Here is a 15,184-nt window from a genome sequence, read left to right on the forward strand (position 1 = left end):
TCTGAGATTCTGTCCCTCCTAGGCAGCTCTCCTGATTCTTGTACTTGCCTTCAGGCTGTTCTCCACTACAGGACCCTAATCCCCTTGGAGTCTTTTCCATAGGCCTCTCCGAGGGGCTGGCTTACCTATGAGCGGCTTTGTTCCTATTATTTCTCTCTCCATCCCGGATCACAACTACATTGCCTGTTAACGGTGTTTGATCAGTCATGTGTCCTAGATTCTCCTCCCTCCCATACTATTTCCTTGTTCTACAAAGTGCTGCGGGGACTGGTGTAGACACCCTTGAAATCGGTTTAGTTGCCTAAATGGGAATCTGTCCTGGGGCGGAAGTTCTCTGATGAGGAGGTAACTCGGATGTTTGTTCTGACTCATAGGGCCTCTCATCAGGATACAGGAACGGAATTTTAAAATACTTTCTAGATGGTATAGATGCCCTGATTGTTTTCATGCTATCTTCCCATCTACTCCGGCGATCTTCTGGCGTTGCGGTTGGGAGATTGGTACCTACCTGCACACTTGGTGGTCCTGTCCGCTTATCTTCGCTTTCTGGGAGGCAGTCTTAATGCTCTATAACACAGTCTCCTTGTGCTCCATCCTTCCTAGTCCCGATAAAGCCCTTCTTTCTGTCCTCACTGGGTCCCTACCCTTGGCTAAGAGAGGCCTCCTGAGACACTTTGTGGGTTTCCGCCAGGGCTGTTATCCCTTGGCACTGGAAGACTAAAGTGACACCATCTAGGGTGAAGTACATGGAGATCTTAAAAGGGAACTCCGGTAGAAAAAAGTAGAAAACAAATGTTTTCAAATCATCTGGTGCCAGAAAGTTAAACAGATTTGTAAATTACTTCAATTAAAAAAATCTTAATCCTTCCAGCTGCTGTCTTTCTGACAACAGTACTCTCTGCTGACACCTCTGTCCGTGTCAGCAACTGTCCAGATTAGAAGCCTATCCCCTTACACGGACAGAGGTGTCAGCAGAGAGCACTGTTGTCAGGCTGGAAAGAACTTCACAAATTTCTTTGTAGTATATCTGTAGTGTACAGCAGCTCACAAGTACTGGAAGGGTTAGGATTTTTAAATAGAAGTCATTTACAAATCTTTTTGACTTTCTTGCACCAGTTGATTTGAAATTTAAATCAGGTACGTAGAGTGGAGGAATTGGTGGCCCTAGATAATCATCAGTCTGACAGCTTCTCTGCCTCGTGGGCTCCTTGGGACAGTTTCCATGAGTCGCCTGGATTCTTGGGGTGGCTGTGATAAGCTGTCTTTTTTTGGGTTTTCTCTCCTTGTGAGACCTACCTTAACTTTCCCATTTACCCTTCTTTCTCTCTCTCCTTCTCGCAGCTGTTTTCTTTCTGCTTCTCTCTCTCTCTTTATTTCTTCACTTTTTGCTTTGTTTGTTTTCGCTCCTTTGTTTTATGTTAGCTGCTACCCTGATACAAGACATGATGTCTCCCATGATTCCCGCGGTTTTGATTATTTTGGGACCCCTCCCCTTCTTCCTTGTGTCTATTGAGAACTGTGTAATTGTTTGATACTGTGATGGCCCTGCTGTCCTAGTAGTTTGCTTGCCTTGTTTATCCCCTAGAAGATATTGTCCTTATGTGCTTTTTTGGCCCTGACATACGATAATTTCAACATACGATGGCCTCTCATAGGCCAACGCGTGTTTAAGGCAGCATCAACATACGATGCTTTTGTATGCCATGGCCATCGCTTAAACAGCTATCCGGCAGCGCAGACTGCTTCAGCTGCCGCCGGATAGCCATTTGAGGTGCCCCATTTGCTGCGGTGATGATCACTCACCTTTCCCCGGCGCTCCGCACCATCCTCTTCAGGATCCCCTGCATTGCCATCGCTCTCCGTCGTCATCACGTCGCCGCACACGCAGTCCCGTCATCCAATAGGAGAGGCAAATAATGGGGGGGGCAAATAATGACTCTGACGCTAAGTTACAGAACAATGGCAGCTTTACCGAGTCAGACAGGTGTAACAGTCTATACAGCTTGGCTAGGCCCAAGGAGGTGACCAGTGACTTCAAAGACCACAGGGCTTGCTGGGACTTATAGTGGACTTGGACATTTTTATGCACGGCCACGCTGACTTGATACAGATTACGTTGCTGAGACTGACTATGACTGACTTCAACCCGTTTGTAGCTTACCAGGTTTTGACTTGGACCTGGGGGGTAGTGGACTTGTGGATCCGTGGCTGCGTGGTAGACTTTGGCCTCCTCTCGACTCCAGACACACATCTAGGACTTGACCTTGCTGCACTCAGCTAAGCATGAACTAAGAGAGTGAGCTAGCTCCACCCAGGGCTTATATGGGGGAGACTCTGAAAGGTCCCATAGGTCACCCTGTAGGTCACATGGTCACTGGTACCTTCCTTAGTTACAATCACATGACAAGAGTACTTAAAGGCATAACAAGTTTTATGTACAATACACTGTATAACATAGACACATAAGGGAATGTACATAGGAGACAGGTGAAGGCAGTGGCATTGCGACCGGGGTGCGGGGGTGCGGCGTGCACCAGGTGACACCATCCGGATGGGGTGACACCAGGTACGCCCCCGGTCCTCAGTTGCGCTGACTCCGTACTAGCAGCACCCCCCCCTGTCATCACTTGCGCTGTCTCTGTAATAGAACCCCCCCCCCGTCCTCACTTGCACTGTCTCCGTACTAGTAGGACCATCCCCCCCGTCACCTGCACAGTGAACCGGCCTGCGCCCCCACGTCTTCTGTTGTGTCAGACCGACGTGCCTCCGCAGGGCCACGCAGGAGGACGTGACGTCATTCGCAGAGCGCCCAGAGAGAAGAAGCGCTGCGCTGGATGGGTGAGTGAGTGTGTGTCTGTCTCACTCTATCTCTGTTTGTGTGTCTCTGTCTGTGTGTGTGACTGTGTGTGACTCTGTGTTTGTTTGTGTGTGTGTGACTCTGTGTGTGTGTATGTGACTCTGTCTGTGTGTGACTCTGTGTGTGACTGTGTGTGTGTGACTCTGTGTGTGTGTGTCTCTCTCTCTCTGTCTGTGAGTGTGTGTGTTTGTGTGTGTGTCTGTCGCTATCTCTGTCTGTGTGTGGCTCTCTGTCTGTGTGTGACTCTGTGTGTGTGTGACTGTGTGCAGTGGCGTCTCCAGCATTCAAATTTAGGGGGGGCACATGGGGGGCCAGTGACAAAAGTGGGGGGGCAATTTTAAGACGTGTGTGCGTGTATGTATATATATATATATATATATATATATATATATATATATATATAAAAACACAATGATTTTTTTTCCGTTTTTGCCATAGATTTTTGGGTAAATGACTGATGTCATTATAAAGTAGAATTGGTGGCGCAAATAATAAGCCATCATATGGACTTTTAGGTGCAAAATTGAAAGGGTTATGATTTTTAAAAGGTGAGGAGGAAAAAACAAAAGTACAAAAATGCTCGGACCTTAAGGCGTTAAAACTTTTGGACACTACCATCAACTTTGATAGCGGCATCTAAAGTGTTAATGTCAGACATCAGCCTGATTGGTGATGTCTGGCATTAGCCGAGGGTTCTAGCTAATGATTTATACAACACAGTGGGAGCAGGCTCTGTGCGTACACATACACCTTGCGTCCTTAGGGCTCATTTACACGGACGGATCCTCAGCATATTTTACGCTGCGGATCCCCCGACAATGCACACATAGCGGCTGCTCTCGGCCTAGTTCAGAGAGCAGGAGGAGCGGCCATGATGTGCGCGAGTATACACATCAAAGCGTGTCTGCTCGTAGTGGCGGATTGCCATTATGAGCAGGCACAGATAGAGGCAGCACTGTAGGGTCCATTGTTGGCGGATCCGCAGCGTAAAATACACTGTGGATCCACCCCTGAATGAGCCCTTAGGATACGCTCACACGTACAGGATCTGCTGTATATTTTCTGCAGCTGATTTTGCTACCTATTGAAGCTAATGGGTTGCAAAATCAGCTGCACAAAATATGCAGCAAAAATATGCAGCAGATCCTGTACATGTGAATGTACCCTTGAGGGGTTAATGAGGGGTTAATGTGTTCACATGTTGTCCTTCCAGAGGGGTCACTTTCCCTCCTCCAGTGTCCACAGGTCACCAACAGGTCACATTACCAGAACAATTTATGGAAAAATCGCGGCAAAAATTGCGCTGTTTTACCGCGATTTACGAAAAATCGCGGTAAAAGCGCGCAATTTTTGCCGCGATTTTTCCCAAAAATTGTTGTGATATTCTGGCCTGTTGGTGACCTGTGGACACTAGGGGAGGGAAAGTGACCCCTCTGGACTGCTATCATACACATGACCCAGCCCCGGGTTATACTGCTGATCAGGGGGAGAGAGGGAGGACACCAGACATCACTCACCTCACATGAAAGGGATGCTCTGCTGTGTGACCTGTCAGCTCTCGGACCCCGTCCTCTATTTATTTTAAATTGGGGGGGGCCCAAGGGGGGGCACGGCCTGATCTAGGGGGGGCCATGGCCCCCTCTGGCCCCCCCCTAGCGACGCCACTGACTGTGTGTGACTGTTTGTGGGACTGCGTGTGACTCTGTGTGTGTGTGACTGTGTGTGACTGTCTGTGTGTGTGTGTGTCTCTCTGTCTGTGAGTGTGTGTCTCTCTGACTGTGTGTGTGTCTCTCTCTATCTGTGTGTGTGTCTCTGTGTTGTGTGTGTATATGGTTTTTTTGTGTGTGGGGGAGGGGGGGGGGTTTGTTTGAACCAACGATCTAATGTGGGAAGACTTTGACCTATTGTGGGGAACATGCAAGGGAACCTGCGGCCTAATGGGGGAAACTACTACCAAATCTGGGGAATCTATGCTACCTAACGTGGGGAAACTGCTACCTAATGTGGGGAAACTGCTACCTAATGTTGGAAAACTGCTACCTAATGTGCGAAAGCTGCTACATAATGTGGGAAAACTGCTACCCCAGAATCAGACTCCACCATAATACAAACCCCAGAATCACCACCCACCATAATACACACCCCAGAATCACCACCCACCATAATACACACCCCAGAATCACCACCCACCATAATACAGAGCCCAGAATCAGACCCCACTATAATACAGACCCTAGAATCAGACTCCACGATAATACAGACCCCACCATAATACAGAACCCAGAGTCAGACCCCACCATAATACAGACCCCAGAATGACCACCCACCATAATACAGACCCCAGAATCACCACCCACCATAATACAGACCCCAGAATCAGACCCCACCATAATACACACCCCAGAATCACCACCCACCATAATACAGACCCCCAGAATAACCGCCCACCATAATATAAACCCTGGAATCAGCACCCACCATAATACAGACCCCACCATAATAGAGACCCCAGAATCACCACCCACCATAATAGAGACCCCAGAATCAGACTCCACCATAATACAGACTCCAGAATCAGACCCCACCATAATACAGACCCCAGAATCAGATCCCTCCATAATAAGACACACACACACACACACACACACACACACACACATAATACAGACCCCAGTCGTGTTGCACAATAATATACATACAGTTACATTAACTGACTCACAATTCCCATCTTTTATGGTCGACATCATCTTCTTTCCTTGTTTTCTCCATCTGGCTCAGACCGACATGATAACTTCTTCCAGCCAAAACCCATCACTGCAGCATCTGCAAGCCAAACATCTTAGTTTCTGCATTTTTCCAGTCCAGTCCCCAGAAGTGCAGAATTCAGTGGAGTTTATTCCATTCCAAACAGTGTTACAGAGCAGGCTGCATTTCAGTGACCTGTCTTCGCCTTTGTCAAGCACTAGAAGCGACGAATCGTACCCTGCTCTGTAACACTGTTTGGAATGGAATAAACGCCACTGAATTTCACTTAATATTTTGGTGTGCTGCGATTTTCCTTGGATATAGGTAGCTAGCTAGGTTGGTAGGCAGCCAATTAGGTAGGTAGCTATGGAGGTTCATAGGTAGTTAGCAAGGTAGCTAAGTAGGTAGCCAGGTAGGTAAGTGGTAAGGTTGGAAGCCAGGTAGGGAAGTAGCCAGGCAGGTAATTAGGTAGGTTTAAGGTAGGGAAATAGCCTAGCAGGTAACTAGGTAGGTTGCCAGGTAGGGAAGTTGCCAGGCAGGTAACTAGGTAGGTTGCCAGGTAGTGAAATAGCCAAACAGGTAACTAGGTAGGTTGCCAGGTATGAAAGTAGCCAAGCAGGTAATTGGCTAGGTAGCCAGGTAGGGAAGTAACCAGTGCTCCTCCCCATCACCCTCCACCCTCACCTGCACACACACCCAACATTTCCTCCACATCATCACCCCCCTCTCACCTGCCCCCCCTTCACCTCCTCCACATCATCAACCCCCCTCTCACCTCCTCCACATCATCACCCCCTCTTACCTGCACCCCCTTAACCTGCACCCCCCTCACCTCCTCCACATCATCACCCACCCCCTCTCACCTCCTCCACATCATCACCACCCTCTCACCTCCTCCACATCATCGCCACCCTCTTACCTCCTCCACATAATCACCACCCTCTCACCTGCACACACACCATCAGCCCCCCTCTCACCACCTCCACATCATCACCCCCTCACCTCTTCCACATCATTACACCCCCCTCTCACCTCTTCCACATCATTACATCCCCCTCTCACCTCTTCAACATCATCACCCCCCTCTCACCTCTTCCACATCATTACACCCCCTCTCACCTCTTCCACATCATTACACCCCCTCTCACCTCTTCCACATCATTACACCCCCCTCTCCATCACCCCCTCTCACCTCCATCACATCATCACCCCCCTCTCACCTCTTCCACATCATCACTCCCCCCTCTCCTCCTCCACATCATCACCCCCCCTCTCCTCCTCCACATCATCACCCCCCCTCTCACTTCCTCCACACCATCACCCCCCTCTCATCTCCTCCACATCATCACCCCCCTCTCACCTCTTCCACATCATCACCCCCCTCACCTCCTCCACATGATCACCCCCCTCACCTCCTCCACATCATCACCCCCCTCACCTCCTCCACATCATCACCCCCCCCTCACCTCCTCCACATCATCACCCCCCCCTCACCTCCTCCACATCATCACCCCCCCTCACCTCCTCCACATCATCACCTCCCTCACCTCCTCCACATCATCACCCCCCTTCACCTCCTCCACATCCTCACCCCCCTCTCACATCTTCCACATCATCACCCCCCTCTCACCTCCTCCCCATCATCACCCCCCTCTCACCTCCTCTACATCATCACCCCCCCCTTCCACATCATGACCCCTCACCACATTAACACCCCCCTCTCACCTCTTCCACATCATCACCCCCCTCTCACCTCCTCCACATCATCACCCCCTCTCACCTCCTCCCCATCATCACCCCCCCTCTCACCTCCTCCACATCATCACCCCCCTCTCACCTCTTCCACATCACCCCCCCTTTCCACATCATCACCCCCTCCTCCACATAATCACCCCTCTCTCACCTCTTCCACATCATCACCCCCTCTCACCTCCTCCACATCGTCACCCCCCTCACCTCCTCCACATCATCACCCCCCATCATCTCCTCCACATCATCACCCCCCCTCACCTCCTCCACATCATCACCCCCCCTCACCTCCTCCACATCATCACGCCCCCTCACCTCCTCCACATCATCACCCCCCCCCTCACCTCCTCCACATCATCACCCCCCCTCACCTCCTCCACATCATCACCCCCTCTCACCTCCTCCACATCATCACCCCCCTCACCTCCTCCACATCATCCCCCCTCACCTCCTCCACATCATCACCCCCTCTCACCTCCTCCACATCATCACCCCCTCTCACCTCCTCCACATCATCACCCCCCTCTCACCTCTTCCACATCATCACCCCCCTCTCACCTCTTCCACATCATCACCCCCCTCTCACCTCTTCCACATCATCACCCCCTCTCATCTGTACACCCTTTAATCACCTCACCTCTCCAGCTGATGCCAGGATGATTAAAAAACAACAACTTTTACTCACCTATATGCAGGTAGAGATCGTCAGCAGAACAGGCTGTCTGCGTTCTACTCCCGCTATAGTGCAGGCGCCGATGAGTGACGTCATCGGCGCCTGCACTGCGTGGGGGCAGAGTTCACAGGTCTCCTCTCAGTAAAGCCGCAGGTCCTGTTTGAGGGATGGTTAAAAGATGAAGGCTTAACAGATATGTCAATAGCATTGGAAGGGAATAAAGGAAGCATGGTATGCTAGTCAGAATACCAAAGCAAGCACCGATGCTCAACCTAGGTATAACTTTAAGTGTCACTATTGTTACAGACCAGGGCACTTTAAAAAGTAATGTAGAAAGCCGAGGCATGGATACATGTGGATGTGTGAAAGGGATGAATAGAAGGTATGATGAGAGTTGTAGTACCCTGAAAAGCTATGTCTGAGTTATAACCTAAATTGCTGAGTATGATGCCCAATTGTCCTGAGGACTCCTCCTTAGTGGTTTTGTATGTATTGTGTTGTTGAGAAAAGCTGATAAGTTAGTCCAAAAGTTAATGATATATACAAGTCATAAGACAAGTAAAAGAGAAGCAGATTGTTGTTAGCAGCTGGATAGGGTTAGGGAAAAAATTGAGGTATGGCTAAAATACTAGAGAAAGAAAATGGAGACTCAAGGTTTTGATGGAAAAGTGGTGAGTAAAGAATAGACTATGGATATTAAGGCAGTTGAAAGTTTGTAATATACTGATGGTTGATGGACAGAAGTATTCTTATACAGCGTGTGAGTCAAATGAAGAGAGCCTTTGTTTAAGGGTTGAGATGATAACTTCCAGATGTATGAATGGAGATAATTGTTTTTCCAATGGTGGGGGCAAAAGTAAAGATGATGATGATGATGATGATGATGAGTGTTTAGTGCTATGGAATGCAGAGGACGTGGTAGGTCTCTAGGAAAGCTGTGTGATATATGGTTGTTACTTTGATTTTGTATATGTAGTTATATGATGTTGTTCATAGGATGGTTCTTATGATATAAAATATGTTGTATATGTGTGATGTGTATTAATGAATCAGGAATACATGGAATATGACCAGTAAATGTTTTCTTTGTGAAGCTGTCTATGTTTAAATATTTGTGTTGTAATGGATCCACTTAAACTAGTAAAGAACAAAAGAAAAGACACATGGTAATAATTGAACCTATTTGATAATACAGTGGTCCCTCAAGTTACAATATTAATTGGTTCCAGGACGACCATTATATGTTGAAACCATTGTATGTTGAGACCATAACTCTATAGAAACCTGGAAATTGGTTCTGAAGCCACCAAAACGTCATCCAAAAATAGGAAAAAGTGAGGAATAAAGAAAAATAAGTAGATAACTAATAGCAATAAAGCAGATCCTTACATATAAAAGTAAGAAAGATCTGCTGGGAGCTGTAAATCACTGTCTATGTCAGTGTTTCCCAACCAGGGTGCCTCCAGCTGTTGCAAAACTACAACTCCCAGCATGCCCGGACAGTCCGGGCATGCTGGGAGTTGTAGTTTTGCAACAGCTGGAGGCACCCTGGTTGGGAAACAATGGTTTAAGTAGAGGACAGGAGCCTCTTTAGGGTCCTACACAGTACACACATTGTCCCAAATGGAGCCACCCTTACTTGGTGTCCAAAGGAGCAGCTAACCCTTGCAAAGGTAAAGAGTAGTACAGAACTTGTAGTTCCTCCCTGTACTGTAGGGGGTGCTACCAGACAGCCAGTCAGTGATTGCACCTCAGTAATACAGGTGATTTACCAGTAAAATGCCCATTCTGATTGGTCAGTTCCTCCAGTTGTCACATGTCTCACAGATCTGGACTGTCCGTAGCATTGTATGTTGAGTCTGGTTTCAAGTTACAATGGTCCAGAAAAGACCATTGTATGTTGAAAATATTGTATGTTGAGGCCATTGTAAGTTGAGTGATCACTGTATTGTAATCATTTCCTAATAAGTTTTGTTTTCACAGTTGCGCAAGATGGAAGCCAAAGTGCAGTGTATGAGAAGATTCAATTCATTCTCTGATTGTATTATAGGAGTAACAAAAGAAGGAGATGGCCAAGGGAAAAATAAATAAAATAAAAGAGAATATAAAAAAAAGTGATCGCTATTTAACCCCTTGGGGACGGAGACCATTATAACACTAAGGATGGGAGCATTTTTTGCAAATCTGACCTCTATCACTTTATATATTAATAACTCTGGGATGCTTTTACTTATAAATTTGATTCTGAGAAAGTTTTTTCGTGACATATTCTTTATATTAGTGGTAAATTTACGTTGATACTTGCATCATTTCTTGGTGAAAAATTCTAAAATTTCAGAAACAAATTGAAAATTTAGCATTTTCCTAATTTTGAAGCTCTCTGCTTGTAAGGAAAATAGACATACCAAATAAATTATATATTGATTCACATATACAATATGTCTACTTTATGTTTGCATCATAAAGTTGACATGTTTTTACTTTTTGAAGACATCAGAGGGCTTCAAAGTATAGCAGCAATTTTCCAATTTTTCCCAGAAAATTTAAGAATCTGAATTTTTCAGGGACCAGTTAAGTTTAGAAGTGAATTTGAGGGTCTTTATGTTGGAAATCCCCTATGATGGACCCCATTATGAAAACTGCACCCCTCAAAGTATTCAAAATGACATTCAAAAAGTTTGTTAACCCTTTAGGTGTTTCACAGGAATAGCAGCAAAATGGAGGAGAAAAATCAAAATCTAAATTTTTTTTACACTAAAATGTTATTGTAGCCCTATTTTTTCATTTTTACAAGGGGTAGAAGGTAAAAAGGCCCCCCAAAACATTTAATAAATTTTCTCTCGAGTAAGGAAATACCTCATATGTGGATGTAAATTGCTCGGTGGGTGCACTAGAGGGCTCAGAAAGCAAGGAGCGACATTGGGCTTTTGGAGAGCGAATTTTGCTGAAATAGTTTTTGCAGGGCATGTTCCAATTAGGAAGGCCCCATGATGCCAGAACAGTAAAAAAAAAACACATGGCATGCAATTCTGGAAACTACACCCCTCAAGGAATGTACCAAGGGGTATAGGGAGCCTTAACACCCCACAGGTGATTGACGAACTTTCGTTAAAGTGGGACGTGAAAATGAAAAATTTGATTTTTAACAATAAAATGCTGGTGTTACCCCAAACTTTTCATTTTCACAAGGAGTAATAGGAGAAAATGACCCCTAAATTTGTAACCCCATTTCTCTCGAGTAAGGAAATACCTCATATGTGGATGTAAAGTGCTCTGTGGGTGCACTAGAGGGCTCAGAAGGGAAAGAGCGACATTGGGCTTTTGGAGAGCGAACTTTACTGAAATGTTTTTTGGGGGGCATGTCCCATTTAGAAAGCCCCACAAAAACCAAACTATGATTCCAGAACAGTAAAAAAAAAAAAAAACCACATGGCATACTATTTTGGAAACTACATCCTTCAAGGAATGTAACAAGGGGTACAGTGAGCCTTAACACCCCACAGGTGATGGACGAACTTTCGTTAAATTGGGATGTTAAAATAAAAAATATAAATTTTCCAATAAAATGCTGGTGTTACCCCAAATTTTTTATTTTCACAAGGGGTAATAGAAAAAAACCCAAAAATTTGTAATATACCCCATATGTGGATTTAAAGTGCTCTGTGAGCAAACTACAATGCTCAGAAGAGAAGGAGCACCATTGGGCTTTTGGAGACAGAATTTGTTTGGAATGGAAGTCGGGGGCCTTATGCGTTTACAAAGCCCCCCGTGGTGCCAGTACAGTGGACCCCCCCCACATGTGACCCCATTTTGGAAACTACACCCCTCACAGAATTTAATAATGGGTGGAGTGAGCATTTATACCCACTGGTATTTGACAGATCTTTGGAACAGTAGGCTGTGCAAATTAAAAGTTAAATTTTTCATTTTTACGGATGACCGTTCAATTAATCTGTCAGACACCTGTGGGGCGAAAATGTTCACTGTACCCCTTATTACATTCCGTGAGGGGTGTAGTTTCCAAAATGGGGTCACATGTGTGTGTGGGGGCCACTGTTCTGGCACCATGGGGGCTTTGTAAATGCACATGGCCTTCAATTCCAGCCTAATTCTCTCTTCAAAAGCCCAATGGCGCTGCTTCTCTTCTGAGCATTGTAGTTTACCCGCAGAGCACTTTACATCCACATATAGGGTATTTCCATACTCAAAAAAAATGAGGTTACAAATTTTATGAGGCTTTTTTCCTATTACCTCTTGTGAAAATGAAAAATTTGAAATGAAAAACACCATCATTTCGGGGAAAAAAACAACACATTTTTAATTTTCATGTCCAACTTTAACGAAAATTTGTCAAAGACCTGTGGGGTGTTAAGGCTCACTATACCCCTTGAGGGGAACTAACATGCTGGTGTAGCCCCCAACTTTACCTTTTCATAAGGGGTAAAAGGAGAAAAAGCCCCCCAAAATTTGTAATGCTATTTCTCCTGAGTACGGAAATACCCCATATGTGGCCCAAGTGTTGCCTTGAAATACGACAGGGCTCCAAAAAGAGAGAGAGCATTTGAGGCCTAAATGAGGAATTTGCAATAGGGGCGAAGCCGCATACAAGGAAGGGGCTTGTCTCCACCAAAACCCTACAGCAGTGTTTACCAAACAGGGTGCCTCCAGCTGTTGCAAGACTTCCACCCTGAAAGGACGGTCAATGGCTGTCCGGCAATACTGGGAGTTGTTGTTTTGCAACAGCTGGATGCTCCGTATGCCGTATGAGACGATTTTCATTCTCATTGGGGGGGGGGACACACACGTAGGGATGTATAAGGAGGTGTATATGCAGTGTTTTACTTTTTATTTTGTGTTAGTGTAGTGTTTTACATTCACACAGGCAAGGGCTCACAGTGAGTTTTCTGCTGCGAGTTTGAGCTGCGGCGGAAAATTTGCTGCAGCTCTAACTTGTAGAAGGAAACCCACTGTAAACCCCTGCCTATGTGAATGTACCCTGTACATTCTCATGGGAGGGGGAGGGGCACCCCAAACCTTCAGCTGTTGCAAAACTACAACTCCCAGAATGCACTGACAGACCGTACATGCTGGGAGTTGTAGTTTTGCAACAGCTGTAGGCACACTGGTGGGGAACCACTGATTTAGGAAACAGACTATAGCTCATTGATTCCAACCCGTGTTCTTTCAGCTGTTGCAAAACTACAACTTCCAGCATATACGGTCTGTCAGTGCATTCTGGGAGTTGTAGTTTTGCAACAGCTGGAGGCACATGGGTTGCAAAACTACGACTCCCAGCATGCCCAGACAGTCAGGGATGCTGGGGGTGTAGTTCTGCAATATCTGGCCCTTTTGATTTGCAGAACTACAACTCCCAGCATGCCTGGACAGTCTGGGCATGCTAGAATCTGTAGTTATGCAACAACTGGGAATAACAGTTTTGAGACAGCTAAGTAGTGGTCTCCAAACTGTAGCCCTCCAGATGTTGCAAAACTACAACTCCAAGCATGCCAAGACTGTCCAGGCATGCTGGGAGTTGTAGTTCTGCAACATATGAAGGGCCAGATATTGCAGCACTACATGCCCAGCATCACTGACTGTCTGGGCATGCTGGGAATTGTAGTTTTGCAACATCTGGAGGGCTACAGTTTGGAGACCACTGTATAGTGGTCTCCAAACTGTGGCCCTTCAGATGTTGCCAAACTACAACTCCCAGCATGCCCAGATAGCCTTTGGCTGTCTGGGCATGCTGGGAGTTGTAGTTTGGCAACTCCTAGAAGGCAGCAGTAAAGATCACCTTATGGCGGTCTTTACTGCTACCTTCACCGCTGCTCCGCCGCCGCCTTCTTACCGCCGCCGATCTCGACGCTGGTCCCGCCGGTCCCTCAGGTACCCGCCACCATCTTCCCCCCCGCTCTGCCCCGACATCCAGGGGCGGGCAGAGCGGGGATTTCACCTTTAACCCCCACCCCCAACTGCCATTGGCCAGTTAGTACTAACTGAATAATGGCAGGGGATAGGAGGAGGTGGCGCCACCTTGCTCCTATCCTTCAGGATGATCTGAGCGGTCTCTGACTGCTCTGATCATCCCTATTTTCTGGGCTATTAATCGGCGATGATCGCCGACATGGGGGGGGGCATTGCCACGGGATGCCTGCTGATAGATATCGGCAGTCATCCTGGTCCGGTCCCCGACCGGCACGCAGCGGGGACCAAAATTCCCACGGGCATACAGGTACGCCCTCCATCCTTTAGTACCAGGATGCGAGGGCGTACCTGTACGCCCTCCGTCCCCAACAGGTTAATTGATAGGTATTATTAAAGTCAGCTAATAAGTATTTGATTATTAATGTGCATTGAAGGTGATTTGTTTTTAAAAATTTTGAAAGAGCTCTGTATACTTTGATTCTTTTATATTTTTGGTGAGTGTGTGTTGGGCCCTTTGTGTTGTATGTTGAGTATTTGTATATTTGTACATGTCGGTATTGTTACATGCTATGTGTGTATTGTATGTCTCTTGATGTTGTGACACATGAACACAGTCAGTTAGTAGATGTTCATGGATGAATGGTTTCACGCAACAAATTAAGACTAAGAATTTGTAAAGACCCAGACCCAAAGGGGCGGTGACCAGTGACGTAGTTGAGTGGAAGGAGAAAAGTGGGGGCTTATAGGGAGAATGACAGAACAGCCTCCTCTCCTTTAACATAGTCACATTAGACATGAGGAAACCTAGAAATCTACTGTTTGAAATTGAGTATGTTTAGAGTATTTGTATATACAATTTAATATATCTATACACTCTACATTGCATGTTTTTGGATAACATCAATGAGTTCAACAATGCAGAAAGAAGGTTTGTACAGACTTCATTATTTGCATCTGTTATGACCTAGTTAAAACAATAAAAGGTATCTGTCTGACACCCCATGACCATCTTACCTGTTTTAGAGACTATGGGGGAGATTTATCAAAACCTGTGCAAAGGAAAAGTTGCTGAGTTACCCATAGCAACCAATCAGATCGCTTCTTTCATTTTTAACAAGGCCTCTGCAAAATGAAAAATGGAACAGTGGTGGGAATCCGGTGAAGCACCGAAGCATGTAATCCGAAAATCCGGCAGACGGTGGTATAGAGCCTCTGAATTACCTTTAATATAAACA

At 46.3% G+C, this 15,184-nt stretch overlaps 1 protein-coding gene across 2 annotated transcripts in view; it reads left to right on the forward strand.

Annotated features, from left to right (window-relative positions):
• Nucleotides 1-15,184, forward strand: part of LOC130276609 (cholesteryl ester transfer protein-like) — a 264,288-nt gene that overhangs the window by 70,199 nt on the left and 178,905 nt on the right. The window contains exon 1 of one of the 2 annotated variants that reach the window (XM_056526213.1): nucleotides 15,130-15,150. The exons of the other annotated variant lie outside the window; for it this stretch is intronic. The gene's annotated coding sequence lies outside the window, so the exon portion shown is untranslated. Of the gene's footprint in view, nucleotides 1-15,129; nucleotides 15,151-15,184 lie in introns of those variants that run through there. 2 annotated transcript variants of the gene reach the window in all.

Source organism: Hyla sarda, chromosome 6 (assembly GCF_029499605.1).
Source record: "Hyla sarda isolate aHylSar1 chromosome 6, aHylSar1.hap1, whole genome shotgun sequence".
Taxonomy (NCBI): domain Eukaryota; kingdom Metazoa; phylum Chordata; class Amphibia; order Anura; family Hylidae; genus Hyla; species Hyla sarda.